General features: G+C 37.4%; 1 protein-coding gene and 1 pseudogene across 1 annotated transcript in view; both read right to left on the reverse strand.

The window, feature by feature from the left end:
* The window catches only part of CYYR1 (cysteine and tyrosine rich 1), a 99,893-nt gene that overhangs the window by 61,016 nt on the left and 15,273 nt on the right, over window positions 1-23,604 (reverse strand). The window lies entirely within an intron of this gene.
* Window positions 18,869-18,969, reverse strand: LOC113257309 (U6 spliceosomal RNA; annotated as a pseudogene).

Below are 23,604 nucleotides of genomic sequence, written 5' to 3' on the forward strand. Positions count from 1 at the left end.
TTTTTTGCCATAATAAAGTTATGTTTTATTAATAGAGAAATTTTACTCGTACCTACAAGCTCAGTGTCCTGTTATCTTGTGTGTTTTCTGGGCAATGCTTGGTATGGTTCTGAGAGTGGAACAACTGCAAAAGTGAAAGTTAGCAAACACTAGTTTATGTAACATAGCCAACAAAAGCCACTTACTCTTTCAAGGCAAAAGCTCCAGAAGGTTTTGTTAAGAATTTAGGACTCAGATGTGCTTGCTTTAAGACTGATTCAAATAGGGCACCTGGGGTGGCTCAGTCGGTTCGGTGTCTGCCTTCGGCTCAGGTCATGATCCCTCAGGATCTCAGGGTCCTAGGATCGAGTTCCGTGCTGAGCTCCCTGCTCAGCAAGGAGTCTGCTTTTCCCTCTCCCTCTGCCCTTCCCCTCTGCTTGTGCTTGCTCTCTCTTTCTCTCAAATAAATAAATAAAATCTTTTTAAAAAAGACATTCAAATAATATAAAATTCAGTATCAAATTCTAAATACATGGGGCTTCAAGTAACCATATCAAGGTATTCACCAGTATTTCTGGCACTATGTCAGAATTTGTCTCAAATCAGTTTAAGGAATTTGTCAACCAGCATCTCAAAATAATGACCTTGCAAAATACTTTGTCAATATTTCACTAATATTACTATGATGTATTGTCATTTGCTTCTTTATTGTCTGATTTCTCCATTACAACTCTTTGAAGAGGCAGCAATCGTGTTATTTCTTTGTATGCTCAGGAACTAGCGGAGTTCTTTTACACGATAGGGGCTTCATAAAGGGCTAATGTTGAGTGGGTAAATCAATGAATATGAGTACTGCTTTCTCATTCCATTACACTCAGCTTCAGAGTCGGTGGCCATTCATCGCATCTCTACTATGTGTTAACGCACTGGTTATTTTCTTACCCCTCGTGACCCGCCTTCTGGCTCAGTAGTCAGGAAGCCTGACCCATAACAACTGCATCAATAGACCAACTTGTCTTCTGGCTTCTGCCTGGGTTTAGGCAATGACAGCCGAATGCAGGGGACTGGAGGTTGGAAGGAGAGTGAGAATGATACTCTGGTTCTGTGTGATACTCTGGTTCTGCCTCCAGTGAGTTGCTGCCAATCGGCTGCCTTCCACAGACAGCCATAGTGCTGGTAAGAGGCCCCTTTCATGCAGCTACTCTGTCTGGATTTGGGTAACTGCTCCCCCTCCTTGTGTTGGGGATGCTGTCAGCTGTTGACAGCCTGGAACACTGCACCATCTTTTGTTGGTTTCTCTAGTTCCTATCTGCACCTTTACGAAGGCTCCTTTTATTCAACTCTCTTCAGTTGCTGGTTTGAGTGTGCCATTCCCAGCTGGGACCTTTGGTACCATAATAGCTGTTTGCATAAATCTTAAGTAATTAATTTTACTTTTTATACTTGCAAGGAAAATAGGACTATTCCCATTCTATAGAATGGCTGTGATAGAAACACACCTTACCTGGAACTTATATTATTTTCATTCACTCCTTCACTCTTTGTTCATTTTGTTTCCCTTAAGTCATTGGGAATTTTTGTCAGTTGACATCGCAATGGCTAGGTGTAATTCCTGCTAACCAGAGTGGCACAGAGACAGCCTGACTCAAAGTGAGTATTTCTTTCCGATAAAAGAATAGTTTAAGAGAGCTTTTTTCTGAGTGAGGTCAGAAAGGGGGTGAGGGGAAAGTTATAAAAGGAGGAATGATGGAGGCTCAGCTCAGAGTCCTTTTGCTATTATAAATAACTGTACCATTGACATTTTGTTCATTCTATTCCTTTGGGTGGAGAGAGGCAGACTTATGAGACTTTTAATATGGCTATGGAGGGAAGTCAATGACTTTTAAATCAGGTTTTGTTATAACACCCTCTAAAATTTAAAGGGCTCTCTCATTTCATTTGCATTATACACAAGTTGGCATTCTGAGGCTCTCCTTCTTGCATGTGCCGCCATGATAGATCAGTGGCCACTCTCACATCCCACCCTCTGAGGGCTGCCTCAGTTTCTCCATCAGGCTTGAGAGTTAAGGGAACCCTGAGGTACTCCCCCCTGGAAGATATTTGTAGCTTGTCTGTCCAATAGAACCACCAGTGAGTTTGTATGTGTCATCAAGAAAGGCCACTTAAGACTTAAGTTTCCAGAGAAGCATGAAAGAGAAGGGAGATGTAATATATAGTTGAAAGCCACACAGGCATTAAGCTCTGCTTTTCTGTGAGATGCTTCATTATGCTTTTAACAAATAGGTTTATGTATGATCTATATGAATTAAAAAATAGTGTACATTTCCAAAGGAAGGCAATGTCAAATTATAGCATTTCCAAATGAGGGATGACAGGAACTTCAGACCTTTTTTTGGAAGGTGTAAGTCACCTTACTTAGTACATTTTAAACACCATTTCCTCCACACTTCAGAAGCTCTCGTTTTAGAAAAGCATGGCAGGAGTCACTCTAATGTGATTAGAAAGGGCCTGAAGCTTTGCTTTTAAAATTCAATACTTAGGTAGAAAGAAAATGATAACTTTTCCCCTTTGATTTTGAGTCACTATTTTTATAACACCAGCAGCCCTGAGATGCCTGATGTTACCGAGCACCACTAAACTAGAGCCCTTTAACTGGCTGTTTTCAGCTGGGCTTTCATCTTTATTTCTGCGTTCCCCCAATACGTTATTTCTATATTCTGCAGACTTATTCTCAGCTTTCTTGATGATACGTTCACTTGTTTCTTTGTTCGATGAATATTTGTTGAACACCTACTGTGTGCCAGGCCCAGCCAAAGATTCTGCATCAAAGAGTCAAGCAAAAGAGCCAAGAATTTGTAAACACTGATGATTGTAAACACTGGGAAGGAAAAGTACAAGTATAGGAGCAGAAAGCCAGGGAATCTTACCTGATGTGTAGATTCAGAGAAATTTTCCTAGGGAAATGATCGGAAGGGATTGTGATGGATGAGCACGTTAAATAATTAATTGAAGAGTACAGAAAAAGGTCTAGGGAGAGTTCAGATAGAAAGAATGGTATATGGAGGGACTCAGGTAAGAATATATGCAGTATTTGACTTAAAACCACTGAGCTCCAGGTAACTTATGCATGAGATCGAGGCTCAGCTATTAAAGGGAGCAAGGTGGCTTCCTCTATCCTGTTCTTTTGTGTGGCATCCCCCTTTGGTTCACCACTCAGAAGACATAAAGAGCAGATGCAGGGACATAGACAGTAGAGATGCTAGTTTATATTGCCATACAAATGACCCCAAGCAGTCAGTGCTTAGCCCAATCAAGGTTTATCTAAGTGCTCAAGCTTCAAATCCGACTTGGGTTGGCAGGAAGGGGTTTTTGTCCCATATCAGCACTCAGTGACCCAGGCTAGAAGAGGTTTCGTTGTGTCAGAGAGAAGAGCACGTGCCAAGCCGTGAACCCTCTGAAGGCTTCCCAGAACTGTTGCACATTTCACTGGCCAAAGTAAGCCGCAGGGCAGTGCTTAACTTCAAACTCCAGGAGGGAGAGCAGCCTACCATCATGAGGCTGGTAGGTAGAAAACTAGGACTAGCTGGTAAGCAAGAGTAGTGATCACTACGGAGATGAGCCTACATTTATCAGATGCTCCAGTCTATGGAAAGAGCAAGTTACTGGTGCTCTGCCTCAAACCAACCCATTTTCAGCCCTCTCATGTTCAACCAGCTGTCACTAAATAGGAGAATGGGTGTGGGTGGGGGCATTACAGTGGAGTGAGTGTGCTGCAGTGGAGCTCAGAAGGTGTTTGCTAAGCATGCAATGATTTGTAACTGGAGAATAGGTAGAGCAGATAAAATACCATTTTCATTTCTTTGACTTTTTCTTCTACTTCCTGGAAGAAGGAAAAGAGTAATGTTGTCCTTAATATTATTTTCCGTATATCTGTTGAACTATTTTATTGAAGCTATCTATTTTTTAAAGATTTTATTGATTTATTTGAGAGACAGAGAGAGAGAGCGTGCATGAGAAAGCACAAGCAGGGGGTAGGTGTGGGAGGGTCAGAGGGAGAGGGACAAGCAGAATCCCTGCTGAGCGTGGAACCCGAAGCTGCCTGATCCCTGGACCCTGAGATCATGAACTGAGCAGAAGTTGGAGACTTAACTAACTGACCACTCAGGTGCCCCAAAGCTGTCTTAATTGAGTTTCCAAGAACTCCTTCTTGTTCTTTTTTCCCTTGTATGTGCAGTATCTGGTCTTGTTTTATGGATGCAATGTAGTCTCATAGTTCTCTTAAGATGTTAATTATGATGGTGTTTTCATGCGTTTACACGTGATGTTGTTTTCATGTGTTTACTTTCGCACCACTGTGTTCTTCTCCCTTCTTTGTTTCTTATTTGACTTTAATTTGTTTTGTTCTGGCTCCACCTTTCATAGTAGAGGCTGTCCTCTAATGTCTGGTCTTCCTTAGCTATTAAATCATATTTAAAAGTGAGGCCCAAATGACCAGATTGGGAGGCATGAGTATAGCTTCTTAATCTGTGAGTCTCACTGTAATGTTGCTACTATGGGATTATTCATTTGGCTGGGGGAATCTCTGAATGCCTGTACCCATGGTTTGGAGGTTCTTAACTTATTTTGTGCCATGGCAGTCTGGTGAAGCCTGTAGCCCCTATTTCAGAATATTTTTAAATGCATGAAACCAATTATAGCAAAGTATTAAAAACTAAATTTGTGATACAGTATGTGCTTATGGTAATATTGTGATACAATAATAGTGATGCATCATATCATAAGCTTTAGAGTTGTATCTAGTAACTGTTGAAGTAATGAAGAGTACAAATACTATTTCAGGATATAAGCAATGAGTAATGTGATAAAAAAAAATTACCATGATTCCTATTGGTGACAAAGTTACAGGTACTGCTAGTATTACACTGGTTTGTTACCCACATTCAAAAATGAGAGAGATGCTAACTTTCGGAGGTTAGTGGAAACAAAAAATGAATTATTGTTCTCATTCAAGTTCATTGACCCTCTGGTTAAAATCCTATCAAAGGTCTATACTTTTGAGTGGATCAGTTTTCTTCCAGAAGGCAGTTCACCAATCTCCAACCTCAAGTATGTTCGCTTGGCTGCCATGCAGAGAATAAATCTCCCTTCAGTGGGAAGATTTTCCCATAATCCCTCAGATTTCAGCATAGTAACTCACCCTCCAACCTTAACTATTCTTGCTGTCTCCACATGCAGAGGCTATCTGATAAAACCTCTCCAAAAATAAGACTCCACGTTTTCTCTTGATGGAACCAGGGTAGAGAGGGAAGATGGGAAATCTAACTTCTATTTTAAAGATGTTCAGTCCACACTCCAGTTTTCAGCCCCATTTTTTGCACACCTGCCTGGCAAGCACCAGTTCCTACAGTCTCTGAGGATTTTCGTAGTTTTATGTGAAAATGACTGGCTTTCTGGCTTGCTGCCTCAGCAGACTCGGATGACTATTTTCTCCAGTCTAAAGGAGTTAACAGTGGTTAAACTATTTCCCGGATTTCAAAATGTTACTTTTGTTGTCTGCTGTCTTTTTGTACTTGTGATTTTTTTTCTCTTAATTCCTTTACTCTCATTGCTTTGTGAGGCTTCAGGAGGAAGTTCAGATAGACATTCGCATTCAGCCTATGCTGTTTAACCAGAGCTTTGATGCATTCATAAATTCATAAGCAGCGTTTATTACGTCGGGGACTCACATCTTTTTTTCTGTTCATAATAGCATATCTCCTCTCTGTTTTAATATAAAAGTAAGCGAGACAACAAGGTTGATAATCAATGCCTCTTTAGGAGAGACATCTATTATGTGTTTTAAGGAAATCATTTCTTAAAAGAAATTTTCTTAAACTCTCCCTAATTGCTTTTAGCATCTCTGTTTAGAACACTAGACTGAGTTTCTCAAAGTCAACAACCGGGGATTTGGGCAGTTTTTTCTTCTGGTACAATGGTAAAAGTGGAGTAGTTTCTATGGGTACAATCCTACCACAGGTAACAACTGAATTCTTGGTCAATACAAAAAACAATTCACCAAAGTCACTGGAGAGAAACCAAAAGCAGGCATAAACTGGAAGAGAGCCAAGACTGGAAGAAGAAAATGGGATTGGGTGTTTCTTGTTGATCAGACTTTTTCCCCCGTCAGATTAAGCAGATTCACTAAATCTTGGGATAGAAATCCTTGGAGTGTGCTGGTTTTAAGACTAAGAGGACAGAGATTAGTACTGTCGAAGTAGATGGAAAGTGAGGGAGGAAATCAGGAAAAGGAGAAACTCTGGGGCAGGGGGGAGGGGAAACTTCAAATTGTGCACACAAATTCTAGGAAAATCTCAGGACGCCATCTGAACTATGCATGCATGTAACAAACTGTGAGCAACCCTGAGGCTAAAAGAATTGATCAGAGATTTTAGCAGCTACTCACTGCAGAGGTGATAAAGATTGGAACCTGATAAAACAAACAAATAAACAAATAAATACCTGTGGAAATAACAGAATTCAATCTCTACCATGTATTTTTCACAATGTCCAGGACACATCTCAAATTACTATATACATAATCAAGAGGAAAGGCAATTGGAGAAACTGATCCTGAGGTGACCCAGATGCCAGAATTAGAAAACAAGAATTTTAATTTAGCTATTATAAGTATGCTCAAGGATATGAAGGATAATATATTTGTGAGGAGTGGAAAAACAAAGTCTCAAACTATAAAAAAAGGAGCCAAATGGAAATTCTAGAAATGAAAAATACAGTATCTGATATAAAAATGTCATTGGATAAGCCTAACACCATGTTGGAAATAAAAGAAGAGTCAGTGACTTGAAGCTCACTCAACCAAAATTATACACTGTGGAGAACAAGGGGGAAAAAAAATGATAGAAAAAAAAACAGTCTCAGTAATTAGTGGAACTATATAAGAAAAGCAAATACATGTGGAGTTGTAGAGGAAGATGAGAGACAGAACTGGGTAAACCCAACATTTGAAGAAAGAATGGACTAAAGTTTCCAAAGTTTTACAGATTCAAAAAACTCAGAGAACCCTATGTGATGTAAATAGAAAACAAAAACTTGGAAAGGTGACAGTTAAACTAATGAAAACAAAAGATAAAGAAAATCTTGAACATTTCCAGAGGAAAAAAGGCACATTACATATACAGGACAAAAATATACGTTTCCAATGACTTCTCAGCAGAAACACTGGAGGCCAAAATATTGTAGAATGGCATCTTTAAAGTGTCAAATGAAAACAACAAATTGCCAACCTAGCATTCTCCATGGAGCGAAAATAACTTTCAGGAATAAAGGTGAAATGGAGGCATTGTCAGATGAACAAAAACAAAGATACTTCTCCAGCAGACTTTCCCTTCAAGAAAAGCTAAAGAAAGTTCTTCAAGCCCAAGGGAAATGATTCCAGACAAAAATTCAGATCTTAATTTAAAAAGATATTTATAGGGGTACCTGGGTGGCTCAGCTGGTTAAGCATCTGACTCTTGATTTCAGCTCAGGTCGTGATCTCAGGGTCATGAGATCAAGTCTTGCATCAAGTGCTGTGCTGGGCATGGTGCCTCCTTCAGAGTCTCTCCCTCTCCCTCTGCCCCTCCATGCCCTGCTCCCTCTCTCTCTCAAAAAAAAAAAAAAATCACGACCATTTAAAGTGAAAATCATAGCATGTATAGCTTATGTAATAAACATGAAAACTATAGCATAAATTACAGGGGGTAAAAAGACCTAGAAGATTGTGCTAAACAAAACAAAACAAAAAGATTGCAAAGGTATTACATTTTATGACAACATTAACTTTCAACAGACTGAAAAGTGCAGAACGTTTAGTATAATCTGTAGAGCATCACTAAATAATAGTACAAAGTGGTGAGCAAAAAAGCCAAATAGATAATGAAAATGGAATTCTAAAAGCAATTTCAATGAACTCAAAATAATAGTAGAGGAGGGACAGAGGGACACAAGACAAATGGGACAAACAGAAAACATAGTAAGTAGACAGACCTAAATCCAACCACATCAACAGTTACATTAATTAGAAATTAAGTACTCCAATGAAAAGGCAGGGATTGTCAGAATAGATGAAAAGGCATGAACTATATGCTATCTACCTGGAAGGTACTTTAAATACAAACATTCGGTTAGATGTACTCTAAATTCAAAGACTCACTTAAAGGCAGGGAAGAAAATATATAAATTTTTTCATAATGCTAAAAGGTCAATTCATCAGGAAGACTTAATATTCAGAAATGCATTTGTTCTTAGAGACAAAAGTTTCAAGATCCATGAAGCAAAAATTGGTGAAGGGAGGAATAGACAAATTCACAATTGTGGTTAGATTTTAACAACCTTTATCAGCAGTTAATAGAATGACAACAAAAAGTAAGAAAGGATACAGATTTCCCGAACAGCACTATCAACCACCTTGAGGAATTGACATTTATAGAACACTACACCTAACAAGTGCAGAATACACCTTCTTTTCAAGTGCTCATGGACCATTCACCAAAATAGGCCATATGCTGGGCCAAACACAAATCTTAATAAACTTCAAAATGTGAAATAGTCTAGAGTATGTTTTCCAACAAAAACAGAACTAAGTTAGAAATCAATAATAAAATGATATTAAGAAAACCCCAAATATCTGGAATCAAGAAACACACTTCTACGTAACTGATGAGTCAAAAAAATTTTAAAAAAGGAAGTCATAAAGGAAATTAGAATAGACTTGTATGTCAGTGATTACAAAAGTTCACCATAACATTTATGGGATGTCACTATACAATGCTTAGAGGAAAACTGGTATCTTTAAAATGGCTAGATTAGAAAAGAAGTAAACTATAGCATCAATGATCTAAGCTTCCAACTTAAGAAGCAAGGGAAAAAAGAACAGTGCAAACATAAAATAAATGGAAGATAAACAAGACCAGAAATCAGTAAGTTAGAAAACAACAGAGAATATCAACAAAGCCCAAAGGAAAAAACCGAGGAATGAAGGGCTATATGGACATAGGGCAAGGAGACGTAAGTTCTCTCCAGCAGAGAGGACATGACTGAGATTCAGGTCACTGTTCCTCACATCCCTGGGCCACACTGCCCAAAAAAAGGAAGCTGCCCTTTGCACTTCCTGTTGGCCTAGTTCCTCACATTTCAGTGGGGCCTCCGCCAGGATCTGATCTAAGCAGGGACTGTGTGGATCTCTGGTCCTGGCAGATGTGGCTGCTCAAGAAATACGTTATAATATCACCCTTGCAAACCTGTCTTCAAAAAATTTTTTTCTTCGAAAATACCAATAAAGTTGAAAAACTCCTAGATGAGATAGACTGATTTTAAAAGGGAAGAAAGAGAACAAGAACACAGATTAGCAATTAGAATAAAAGAAGGTTTATCACTAAAAATCCTACAGATATTAAAGGATAATAAAGGAATATTATGAATTTAATAAAATTAAATTTGAAGACTTAAGTGAAATGAATCTTTTAAAATATGTAAGTAGAAATAGAAAATTTAAATAGTCCCATAATTATTAAAAATTAAAATTAAAGTCATTATTAAAAATATTCCCCAAAATAGAACTCTAGACTCAGATGACTTCACTGATGAATTCCATCTGCCTTTAAAGAAGAAATAAAATTCTTCAGAAAATTCTGTCAGAAAGTAGAGATGGAAAGAACGTGTCCTCAGCTGTTAAAAGAGACTAGTATAACCCTGAGCACAAAACTAGACATTTACAAGGAAATTAAATTACAGACCAATTTCCCTCATGAGCACAGATGAAAAGATCCATAACAAATTTTTTTTTAATTTTTATTTATTTATTTGACAGAGAGAGAGAGATAGCCAGCTAGAGAGGGAACACAAGCAGGGGGAGTGGGAGAGGAAGAAGGAGGCTCCCGGCAGAGCAGGGACCCTGATGCAGGACTCCTTCCCAGGTCTCCGGGATCACACCCTGAGCAGAAGGCAGACGCTTAACGAATGAGCCACCCAGGTGCCCCCCATAACAAAATCTTTACCAAATTAAAGTTGGAAACATATACAAAGGATAAAAAAATCATGACTAAGTAGGGATTCTCCCAGGAATGTAAGGGTGGTTTAAAATTTGAAAATCAGGGGCGCCTGGGTGGCACAGCAGTTAAGCATCTGCCTTTGGCTCAGGGCATGATCCTGGCGTTATGGGATCGAGCCCCACATCAGGCTCTTCCGCTATGAGCCTGCTTCTTCCTCTCCCACTCCCCCTGCTTGTGTTCCCTCTCTCGCTGGCTGTCTCTATCTGTCAAATAAATAAATAAAATCTTTAAAAAAAAATTTTTTTTAAATCAATCAATATCATTTACATTACAAAAAAAAATCTAAACATACAATCACTTCAATAGATGCAAAAAAGTATTTGATGAAATTCAACGCAATCATTAGGAACAAAAGAGAATTTTCTCAATCTGACAAAGAGGATCAATGAAAAAAATTTCAGTTGTCATACTTAATGGATGCTTCCAAGTTCTGGAGCAAGGCAAAGATATAGTAACTTCTATCTGATATTTCCCAGGCAATAAGGTAAGAAAAAAAAAAGGCATATACAGATCATAAAGGAAGAAGTATAACTTTCTCTGTTTGCATAATTTTTACATAGAAAGTCCTAACTACTCTGGTGCCTGGGTGGCTCAGTGGATTAAGCATTTGCCTTTGGCTCAGGTCATGATCCCCTTCCTCTCTGTTCCTCTCCCCACCCTTCTCTTGCTCTCTCTAATAATCTTTAAAAAAAGAAGAAAAGAAAAGACTAACTTCTTTAAAAAAAGAAGAAAAGAAAAGTAATTACCAGAGGTACTAAGTGAATTTAATAACATACACTAATTATATTTTATATTCTACCAGCAAAGAGAAAACAAATTTAAAAACAATTCTAAGTATTCAAGTGTTAAGAAACAAGTTACTACTTAGGAATATAACAAAGGCAAGGCCTGAATCATGTTTACCTGTATTCCCATAGTGATTAGCAGAGTTCCTGATGAATAATATTTTTAAAAAATTTATAATATAAAAATAACATATTTAATAAAATAAAATTTAATATTTACTAAATGTTTGCTATAATAGACATTTAAATTAATGTCTTAAAATATTAGAAATGTTTTCCCCCTCATCTATCTGTTACGGAATAAGTGTACCAGACCTCAAAGGTTCACACTCCCATGTCAGGGTCTACACTTCTTTCCTTCTCCACTTGGACCTGAACTACTTTTGCATTCCAGCGAAAGTATGTGCACTGAAGTTGTACTTATCACCTCTGCTCTTATACCATTCGCTGTAAGTTAGTCACATGGTCACACATAGCTAGCTGCAGGGAAGGCTGGGAGATGTAGTGTTTATCCGGGTCAGATAATGTTCTCTATGAAAATTACATTACTATAGAAAAAGAGAGATTGGATATTAGAAGACTATTAGTGGTTTCTGGCACACTAGTCCTATTTAATTATAATATTTTACTGTTCTTCCAGCTAAAATGTTTTGAAATCATCAATGAATTTAGAGCTCATTTCTAATAACTCACTCCCTAGAATACAGAGAAAGTTCTATTCAGCTGCTATATTTATTTAACTGAATTATGTGCAAATTATCACTTTTAATCACCAACATCCTAAAATATGCACGTATAAGACCCAATGGTAAATGCAAAACACTTAGAAAACTGAAAACCTACACTGACCAGGATTTATGAAATACAGGTTAAAACAAAAATTACTAAACAAGATTTATGCCTGATCAAATTATAGATTTTAGCATACTGACTCATAAATCAGTTCCTTGAATCCCAAGGGCAATAAAAGGATTTATAAATCAAAACTTACTTAGGATTTATTAGCTGAATGTCTATCATAAGAATGCAATGTTTATAAATCTATTTTGACTTACAAAACTAAATTTATAAGCTCTTTGTAGTCAGGGTCCTTCTTTAATGACACTTTTGGTGGGTATATATTGTGATGTATGCTGGTGATACTCAGGAGACACTGATTAATGACACTATCAGAAGGAAAGATAATTTTATTAAAATTGGTTAACGTTTAAATAAATTTTGAAGGTTAACTTTGTAATTAAAACATAACATCTGTTTATACATTTTTAATATTATAGAGATATGGATTTAAATATTTAAAGAATAAAATAAATTATAATTTGAGTAAAAAATGACATGAAAAGAATAATTTAGATAAATGACAAAACCATTTCAGAACAAGTTAAATGTTTCAGAAAACATTTAAAACAAAAATTCTGTACTATAAATCTTGGTCTGTGTTTAATTCCTAATTTGGCAAATAATTTTATGTTAAAATTATTGATTTTATTATAGATAAAATATATTTGTACTATTTCAAAATATTTTATTTTTTAAGTTCTGTTTTCTCATTTATCGCATCCTGTTTATGGTCTCCAGATTTACCTTCCACCTGGTAAAATGATATTTTTAAAAAATATTCACATAGCTGGGGCACCTGGGTAGCTCAGTCAGTTAAGACACCAACTCTTAATTTCAGCTCAGGTCATGATCTTCACGGTCATGAAGCCCTAAGAAGCCCTTAGGAGCCCTAAGCCCAGCATTGGGCTCACTCTGCTCAGTCTGCTTGTCCCTCTCCCTCTGCTCCTCCCTGTGCTTGCACTCTCTCTCTCTCTCCAGTAAATAAATAAAATCTTTAAAAAAAATTAAAAAATATATTCACATAGCTGACTTCCTCATTTGGTTTTCTCTCCTCAAATGTCACTTTCTCAGAGACCCTTATCTGTTCATCCCCAACTATCTAGTGTAAACTATCACCCAAGTCACTCTCTGTTATGCTGATTGATTGATTGATTGAAGTCATTCATTCATTCATTCATTCATTGAAAGATACCAAGAAGCAAATGGAGGTTTAATTCCAAGATAGCGAAGTTAATGAGTGATACGACATGCGAACAGTTACACAGTGAAGTTTCTGCCTTCTGGTTAACTGGATACTCCTAATGAAGTTAAAGATGGTTTACCTTATCCACTTTTCAATAATAAAAGCAACAGATAATTTAAAGTACTTTAAACAAGTGCATACATTAGGTGTTTTCTTAGGTGGGACATGGCCCTTGCTACCTTCAGATATTAGACATTTTTAAAACAAAAAACAAAGCAGGAAGAAATTGTTAACTATTAAAACAAAATGCAAGTTCAGTAAATATATCAAGACAATGATCTGCTTAGTTTTTAACTTTAGAAAAAATTCAGATAATATTTCTATGGGCTTTAATTCTCTTGATTTTTCTTACAATATAGTTTTAAAAATATAATATAAAAATTTTAGAATAAAATATAAAACACAAAATCGCTTTAAGAAATCACTTCCTGAGGCACCTGGGTGGCTCAGGTGGTGGAGTGTCCCTCCGACTCTTGGTTTTGGCTCAGATCATGATCTCATGGATCCTGGGATCAGCCTGGAGTCAGGCTCTGTGCTCAGCGGGGAGGTTCTCTCTCCCTTTGCCCCCCATCCCTCCTGCTCTCTCTCTAAATTAAACAAATCTTTTTAAAAAATCACTTCCTCTTATTGAACAGGTCTGGTTAAATATATCCCCTCCTCCAATCCCAAAGTCCAATAATTGTATTGATAATAATACAATAGCAACTGATGTTTCTGCTATAACATGATATATATATTCCTGTGGAAAAAAAACAAGTTCTACATGTCATGAATTAAAAATTAAAAATAATAGGACTTATGGGAAAAACGGAGTAGAAACAGACCAGTTAATCAAAACCAGTGGTAGGTCAGTGTTTCCTGGAGTCTGAAACTTGCAAAATTTTGAGGACGCTTTTTAAAGAAAATATATTTGTTAACTGCCTGATACAACTCAGTAGAATAAGTTCCTATATGTTTTACTATATTTTGTGGCTGCAAATTCTTTGAGCTCCTCTTCGCATGACAATAACTTTGCAATATCTTTTCCTAGACAAAGTGAAAAATAATGCAGTCTTTCCTCTAGCATGAAGAATGGGGCTGTTTAATCATTTGGGGGAGCCATTCCTGTATAGGAATAGCTAACAATAGCTTAACTATGTATAGAAGTGACTAGGAACCACCTAAATCATATACTAAACTTAGACAAAATATATCCACAATTCCACTTACCCCCAGCTGGATCCCTAAAATGGTGCAGCCATTCCAAAGCCCCTGAGGGAGAAATAGTTGCAGTGGAAAGAGACTGTGGTCTTAAAAGAAACAGTCAAAATATCTTACTTTGCAAGTGTTACAAAAATGCACCCTCTTAGATGCAATGAAGGGGCCCGTGCAATAAAAAGAAAGCGTCACTAATGCCACAATGGATTCTATGGGGCTTAGAGTGAGTACTGCAGGAGCAGTAATGGATGCTGAGGAAGTAAGCTGCCCAGCTCAGGGAGGAAGCTCACTGTGGCCGGAGGCTGCCTCAGAGGATATTAAAAAGGCACAAAAACAATCAGGAGGAAATGCCAGCTTCCCAGCACTGAGACAATGCAGATGGAGTGCAATCTGCCAGAAGTCAAGAGCTGAACAAGGCTGAGGGTACGTTTTTCTGATTAGGGAGCCCCGAGTGCAAGTACTCATTTCTATGTTTCTTAAAATTGAGCGAGAAAGGGTCCAGCCTGTGCGGCATTTAAGCTAAGGGTTTTATTCTTTCCTGGTGAAGGCTGTATTTATAGTCCCACTTTTTTGATTCCCTTTGCCAAAGAAAAAGGTTTGAACCAACACAGCTTCCCTGTTATACTTATACCATTCCTTGCCTTGCCCATCATTGGTGAAGTAACCGATAATCATGGAGAATAGATGGTGACGAGAAATTACTGAGCACTAGCTGTTGTTCTAAGTGGTTCATAAATTACTACTAATTTATTCTTTATAGCCACCCATGGAACAGGTTCTAACGTGATCACCATTTTACAACCCTATTTTTGATAGAGGTAAAGGCTTTGTAAATATGACTGTTGAGGACCTACCAAGAAGTCATTGATTGCCCCCTCTATTCAGTTACTTTGATCAAATGTAAATAAATTGTTATAGCCTTTTATTTTCACTCCTCCTGAATATATTTACCACAGTAATTTGAAATAAGTCTTTATGTAAGTTTATAGAAAGGTAAAGAAGCTATAGTTCATTATATGGCAGTTTGATTCTATTTCTTAATTTGATAACTAAACAGGATAATAGGAACCCAAAAATGGAATGTGTTTTGATATAGTTAATTTAGACCATGGTAGCCCAAAGGCTGTTTGTTGGTCATTAAAAATATAGGTTTCTGGCTTCCATTTTGGACCTGCTGAACCTGAATTTCTTGCTTAGGTCCTGGGGAAATGTATTTTTAGCAAGTACTCTTAGGTGATTCTCATGAATACTCAAGTTTAGCAACCTCTAATTTAAACTACTGTAAATGCTGGGAAAAATCTACTTTCCTATAAACAGACAACATTAATGTCTGGTGTTTACCGCTGTAAGACATTTAAAAGCTTGGATGTGATTTAAGAAACGAATAAATATGTTTTAGTTTCTTATATGCTAATATAGGCTTAAAAGTGTTATTTGAAATAAATGATGCAGTGCACGAAAAAAAAAAAACTACAAAGTTTTGCAGATCTTTAAATCATACCATTGATTAATTGAAACACCTGGGGGTTAGTCTTCCTAATAGCATAATCTGAAAAGCAGAACAGATTTTACTGGCTTTGGATAAATCATTTCACGATCAGCTCTTTTCCCTCATGAACTACTTTCCTCCTGCGCCAGGGAAGGAAGGGATTCTGGGGTCTTGCTGTTCCTTGTGAGTTCTCCTTTCTCGTAAATATTTAGATTAGAAGAAAAAAGCCAAGATCATTCTTTTAAATAGTTTAATGAACTTTTTTAAATGCATGAACCTAGTTGGGAAAGCCTGCCAGTGATTAGAGTCTTGGTTTTAATATTATATTCTTTTCCCTTCCAAAATTCTCGTCCACATTTCATGAAATAGTGTATTTCTCTTACTAAACCTAAGTTGAAATTAATTATTTTAGTCATTTTTACCACAAAATTTAATTACTGACACTCTTAATTTTCTGTGGCTTGTGTCTGTCTTCATTCCGTGTCACTCTCAAGGCACACTCTCCATCCAGTCTGCTAAATTAGTATTTCTACTGTCACTGCCATGGGTTTTTGGTGCACTACAAAAAAGCCTATGTGTGGGCCATCCCCTTAAATATCTCATTTCCTAGTTGAAGTGTTTACACATAAAAATGCCAGGGATTGCCAAGTTGTAGATTGGTTTAGAAGTAGAATAAATCGAAGCTTCCATGGTATTATCTGCCATTCACTGACATGACTCATAATTAAAAATAAAGAAGAAAGAGAAAGGGAAAATGCAAATACTTTCATTTAACCCTCCACGTAAGTCAACATGCGCACATATTGTTCTTCTGTTGTAAGATGTGTTTCCGCAAACAAAATAAGCTTCTTTATTTGCTGTTTATAGAAACCAAACATCAAAATTTTGAATTTCTCCTTTTGATTGTTATGTCTTCTTGATTGACTGCCCTTTTCTCATTATTCAATATCACTTTTTATTTCTGGTAATATTTTCTGCTCTGGATTTAGTTTTATATGAACGTAGCCACTCTAGCTTTCCTTTGGTTAATGTTTGCCTGATGCATTTTTTTCTATCCTTTTCCTTTTTTTTCCTTTTCATGGCTTGATAGCTCATTTATTCCCTCCCTCGCAGCTTTATTAAGGTATAATTAATTAAAAACTGTAATTTAAGGTATAGAACTTGATTATTCAGTATATGCATGCATGCATTGTAAAATAATCATGACAATCAAGGTAATCAACACACCTATCACCTCACAGTTGCCTGTTTCTTTTGTGTGTGTTGAGAAAAATTTAAGATCTCTGCTCTTAGCAAATTTCAATTACACAATATAATATTGCTAACTATAGTCACATGGTTTTCCATTAAATCTCCACAGCTTTTTCATCTTGCTGACTGAAACTTTGTACCCCTTGACCAACATCTCCCCATTTTTCCCTCCTCCCATACTTTGAACCTACCAATATCATTGTAGTTGACATGAGTATCGTGTGGATAGGATAAATTTCTGTCAGTTAAAAACAATCCATTCTCTGTCCTTCAGTTGATGCATTTTGACCACCAATGTAATAATTGGTATATTTGGTCTGTCACTTATTATTTTCTTTCTGTTTGTTTCCTTTGTTTTGCATTCCTTCAATCAATTCTCCTTCTCTGCCTTACTTTACGTATATTGTGCTGTAGGTTTTGCAGGGTTTTTTGGTGGTTGCATGTTTGTTTTTGTTTTTCCTTTTAGGGAATGCTCTAAGGATTACAGAACACAGACTTTTCATCATTATGGAAAATCACTTTCATACTTTAGTTAGAAAGTAGAACTTCACCGTCTCAGAGATGGCTTTAGTCTCTTCCCTTTATGGAACAGTTGTGTTATGTATCACATTTACCTCCACTGAAAACACTAATATATAATTTATATGTGTCTACATCCAACAGTCTAACCTATTTTAAAGAACTCAAAAGGGGAAAAATAAGCTATTATATTTACCCAACTATATGCCAATTTTGTACTCTTCTTTGCTTCCTGATATTGCAGATTTCCTTTTGGCATCATTTGCCTTCTTTCTGAAGAGCTTCCTTTAATAATCCTTTTAGATCAAGTCTGCTAGCTAAATATTTTCTTAGTTTTTTTTTTTTTTTTTTTAATTTGAGAATGTCTTTATTTCACTGTTATTCCTGAAGGATATTTTTGCTGGTTACAGAAGTCTGAATTACCCATTCTTTTCTTTCATCACATAAACAATGTGCCACTTCTCTGTCCTCCATGGTTTCTGATGACAAATGTGGACTCATTCAAATCATAGCTCCTCAGTAGGTAATCTGTTGCTTATTTTTACCTGCTTTCAAGATTTCTTTCTTTAGTTTTCAGTAGTTTGAGTATGATGTGTCTGGGTATGGATTTCCTTAAGTTGATCCTTACAGGAGTTTATTGAACTTCTTGCATTTGGTTTCTCTCTTGCCAAACTTGGAAAGCTTTCCTCTGCCCCATGTTCACTCATTCTTTATCTCTATTCTGCTATTGAGCCCATCCAGTGAATTTTTTAAACGATAGCTACTGTATTTCTTGTTCTGAAATTTCTGCTTAGTTCTTCATATTTTCTGTTTCTTTTTTTCTGTTTTGGTCTTTTCACTAATTTCAGGTAGTGTCTGCTTTACTTTTGGGGTCATTTTTCATAACAGCTGCTTTAGAAGTTCTGTCAGGTAGTTCCACCATCTCCGCTGCTTGATGATTGTGTTTGTCTTTTGAGTTGACATTCCTTATTTTGTTTTGTTTTGTTTCGTTTGTTTTTTGTATGCTGGGTGATTTTGAATTGTATCCTGGGCTTTGAGTATTATGTTATGAGGTTTTGGGGTTTTGTTTAGGTGGATGGGGAATTTTGAGATTTTCGTTTTAGCAGGCAATCAACTAGGTTCAATTTAGACCACAAGTTCCAGTCAGACCGGTGGTTGTGGTTTTAACGTCAGTTCCATTTTCAGAGGCTTTGCAGTCAGGTTTGGATCTGAGCCATGTGTACACCACCCAACTGCCAATCTGGGAACTGGATAGCTGCCTATCCTGTATTCAGTTCTTAAGTTCTATGTATACTCTTCAGGGTCGGATCCACACACGTGCAACTTGAGATGAGCCCAGGAAGTCACAAGGAACCTTAGGTCACTTTCTTGAGCTCTTCTATTTTGAAGATCTCACTAGTTCATTCTCTTTCTCCTCTTTCTTTCTTTCTTTCTCTTTCTTTCTTTCTTTCTTTCTTTCTTTCTTTCTTTCTTTCTTTCTATCATGTAATGCTTCACCAATTTGCACGTCATCCTTGTGTAGGGGCCATGTTAATTTCTCTGTATCATCCAATTTTAGGATATGTGCTGCTGAAGCAAGCATGAAGATCTCACTAGTACTTTCGGGTTCCCTGGGGCAACACTTTTGGTTCTCTGGTCAGAAGAATGGGCTTTAGGGGCGCCTGGGTGGCTCAGTCGTTAAGCATCTGCCTTCGGCTCAGGGTCTGATCCCAGAGTCATGGGATCAAGCCCCGCATCAGGCTCCTTGTTCCACTGGGAGCCTCCTTCTTCCTCTCCCACTCCCCCAGCTTGTGTTCCCTCTCTCGCTAGCTCTCTGTGTCTCTGTCAAATAAATAAATAAAATCTTTAAAAAAAAAAAAAGAAAGAAAGAAAAAAAAAAAGAAAAATGGGCTTTATTTACTTTGCTCTTTGCATACTTTGAAAATGGGATCATATCCAGGATTGAACATTAGGAGGACAAAGACAGAAAAAAACACAGTGGGGATTCACCCCATCCTCCTGGCATTACATCATTCTGATCAGAAAGGAAGATACCCCAGTTTCAGAATTGTAGGCTTCTGTCATTGTCACTGCCACTGCTGAGGCAACCAAAAGATCACTGGGAGCTACACAAGAGAACAGAGAAGAGAGGAAAAAATCGGGGTATTTTCCCCACTGTCTTTCAGCATGAAGAGACCTTGCTTATTTAGCCAGAAGGATTGCCCTGTATCTCTCTGTGTCCATATCCTGAAAGCCTGCGTATGTGTTTTGGGCTGCGTTTAGTCCAGAGTGGAGGAAACAGAGGGAAAAAACACTGGTAAACTCTTGGCTCGTTAGGCAGTACTTTGAATTTTGGTCTTGTTCCCCAATCCGCTTGCTACTGTTTACTTTCCATATACCTGAAATAGCTGCCTCGTGCGCTCCACCCAAATTCTATAGCTGCATTCAGTGGGAGGCAGAGAGTGGAGCATACTTTCTCTGTCTTACCTAGAACTGGAGCCAATCCTTGCAATGAAAGGTAATGAGACAAAAACTATTTTTCCACAAACACTAAGCAAAATATATAGCATGTACAATAAGCTGGCTGTTTAAGGCCAACAAACTGAGTGTAAAGAAATGCATTTGAGAATTGATAGACCTCAGCGGATCCTTGCTATGATCAATGACTTTTTATTCTGCATGCCATCTGGCATTTATTCGCTACCACTGAAAATATTTTCAATCTGGCGATTGTTGCAAAATGTAGGTTATGTATAATATCATCAGAGGCAAGTCATTGCCTTTTTTATTCTTGTCTTATAAGCACTGACTTACATCGAGAGAACTGCTGATTAAGACATTTTTTTAAAAAGCCTAATCAGGGCATTTCTAAACTTCTACATGCAAAGGCACACTCAAATCTATAGAGTACTGTGATCACTCTGTTGAAATGGCCAGCAGTTAGAACACTGTTTTGTGCCTTGATTACTGACATATCATCAATGGAGATGCACCAGCCTTATGTACAATATATATTTCTGCAAAGTTGTGAATAAAATAAATTTTGAAAGGCGAATTAATTGGAACTCTATAATGAATCGTTTGGTAAAACAAATCATTGCCCTCTTGATATTTGCTATTACATATGTGATTTTTTTTAACAAATCAGGTTTATATATTTTTATTTAGACTTGTTTGCTTATTTTTGAGTTGGCTTCTCTAATTCATAGGTCAGCCTAGGGCAACATGGCAGATTTGTCTATTTAATGCACGTGACTTTCTGGGCTGTATTATGCTTTTAGCAATTGCTGGGCAGCAGAACACAGGACTTAATTAGCTGCTTTTGCAGTTTTTAGACTGCAATCCCATTTGATTAAAAAGGTCGTTTATTTTACTCAATGCTGAGGGTGCTATCCTGAGGAGAGAAGCCCATGTTTTGGCCTGGAGGACCAGGGAAGGCTCTGCACCCAAAGTGGCATTTGCTCTGCGCATCCTTCATGGATTTCTGGATGACCTTGGAGAAGTCGCTTTGCTCCCCCCACCTGTCTCCTCTTTTACAAAGCTCCAGACATTTTCAAAGCCCAGTGTTTTCATTAATGACAGCAAAAATGTGCAGAGCTCTTCTAAATGCTTTTATGAACAAATATTTTCTTTAGCCAAATTCTGAGAGGTAGGCAAGTGGTTACTGCTGTTCCCCTTTTACAAATTAATAAACTGGGGCTCACTGTTATTAGCAGAACAGAGTTTACACAGCATAAAAGAAAAACTCAAACGCATGTTTTGGGAATCTGAACATTCTTGGTTTTTCTTCTATGACTTCCTATCACTAAGACTACTATTAATTAATAATAGAATCACAAAGAATTATTTTTTGTTTAATTCCACCTGGCAATTTACTTAATGTAAGGATGGGAATTGTTTGAGATTGCAATCGCCATTCACTTGATAAATGTAAATTCAAGTAGTTCTCTATGTGTAACACTTGGGAGGTTGATCGTCTATTATTCCTGGTGTCTGAGAGGGAAAATGTCTTATCAACGCTGTGCAGGTGGTCATTTGCAACCACAGGTAGCACTTACTTTTTGCAAAATGCAGCATAGGAAGGATAGAGTTCTGCTCACCTTTTAACAGCATGAATTCATACAGTGTATGTTTGAAGTAATTTGTCATATTTTTCTCTATTTTTGGCAGATTTGTGCAGAGGCATAAAAAAAGCCTTCTTCCTGTTACCTGTGAGATCGATCTCTCTCTTTCTTTAAACATGAATATCGAAACTCCAAATTCCATTGGTCTCTGAGTTACTATGGGTTAAATAGCCAAGGCTTTCACCCGTGGCACTTTCAGATGGAATCCTATTACACTTTATGAGGTTATTATTGCCCTCTGAAATTTTCATTAGTTATGGGTGTGTTCATCTTAACATTTTGTAGTTGGGAGACAGCTGAAAGACATTGTGTTCTGGCCGGTAGCGCCCCCCTACCCAGCGTTCTCCCAATAGAATGCAATAAAAATCACTCTGTGTGCATAATTCTTCCCTCCTCAATTTTATCAACAAAATATTTTATCTCCAAAACTTATGCAAGTGAATAGAGCTGCACAGGAGGCCGTTCCCTTCATAATCACAGGCTGGCAGATGACACGGCATCACTGAAGGAGCATGGTCACTCCAGAAATGCAACAAGAGGTGAAATCATTATAATCAAATTGGTCTTTGAAGTCTTATCCCTCTCATCTGATTATAATTTATCCTAAACTGTGTGACTGGAAAGTGATGACTGGCTACACAGAAACCATGACATGAATGATCTGTGATTTATCCTCCATGAAAAGAGATTCTCTGAAATCAACATTTTCCAATTATGATTTGATTTATTTAAACAACTATTTATCTAGGTGATACCTATTTAGGTAGAACCCACAGAAATCTCAGGTTTTTCATGAGTAAATGGAGGATTGACCTACATTAAACAGTCTGTTATGGATCATACAGTTCGTTCCGCCCCATGCCTTCAATGCTAAACTTTACACTGGCTTCCTGGCCTCTCCAGGTCTAGAGTACGGAAGGGTGAACAAATAATTTAGGAACTGGAATAAAGTGATAAATAATACCAGAGTAGAGAAAGGATCATATTATGGCACATAAGGGAGGGAATTTAATCCAAATATTAAGAATAAAAAAGGGCTTCCCCCAAAATATGGTGTTTAGGTCTTTATAAGGTCTTATAGCAATGAATAGTTTCTATTCAACCCTTTTGAAATCTTCAGATCTTCCAGAGCCAGTGGGGAGTGGCAGAAAGAGGTCAAGAACACAGTTATAAGTGCTTGCTCATTACATGGTAGCTATAGAAAATTAGACAAATTACTTAGCTCTGAGCCTTGACTTCCTCATCTGTTCGGACAAGAATAATAATACCTCGGTCATGAGGGCTGTTTTGAAGATTAATAAACTAATATATTTTTACTCACGTGGAACAGAGAACATATTAAATAAAGGGTAATTCCTTTCATTCTGATAATACTTGCCACCACCAAGCCCAGTCTCTCTTACAAGAAAGACCAAACTCAGGTTTCTATCTAATGTAGGTAGCCTCTAAAACCGGGGGTATATGACCCGATTGAGTCGATTCTGTTTGGACAGGGTCCGAGTAAAGAAAGATGTACCAGCACATAAATTGCTTTGTCATGACAACATATTCCATTCAGAATGAACTGAAAAGCCATGAATCCTATCTTTTAGATGACATAAAACACAAAAAGCACATAGAAGAAAATAAAGGCATTTACTGTTCCTACCACAGAAGGTTTATTCAGGCTGATTAGTGAAGAACAGATCAATTTTCACAGAGGCGCAGGAATTTTGAAGGGATAGAAAATACTTTAAGGGAGGCTGAAATAGATGTAGAACACTTTTCAAAAGGCTGATTAAATATAGAAAGGGAAGAAATCACAGTGTCTTTCCGAATTTCCCTGGGGCTCCGAGGTTGGCTTGCTCTTCTCTTTCATACACCTGTCTTCTACACCTATTTCAACAGGCACCTCTCGGCTTTGTACTCTCAAATCTATCTGTGAGTGCTCCGGGCTTCCCACTGAGTTCAGATTAGTACATTTCACCAGTTGAAGGCCCACTGAACTAGGCCTATAGGCTAGAAAGCCCATTACCACTGCTCCCCCGCTTCTCCGCCACTCAACATAATTAAAAATGGAATTAATTCCCCTTTCTGAACCTTCTTGAATATTTCGTATTAGTTCCCAGCA

This window comes from Ursus arctos, unplaced genomic scaffold (genome assembly GCF_023065955.2).
Source record: "Ursus arctos isolate Adak ecotype North America unplaced genomic scaffold, UrsArc2.0 scaffold_4, whole genome shotgun sequence".
NCBI classification, from domain to species: Eukaryota; Metazoa; Chordata; class Mammalia; order Carnivora; family Ursidae; genus Ursus; species Ursus arctos.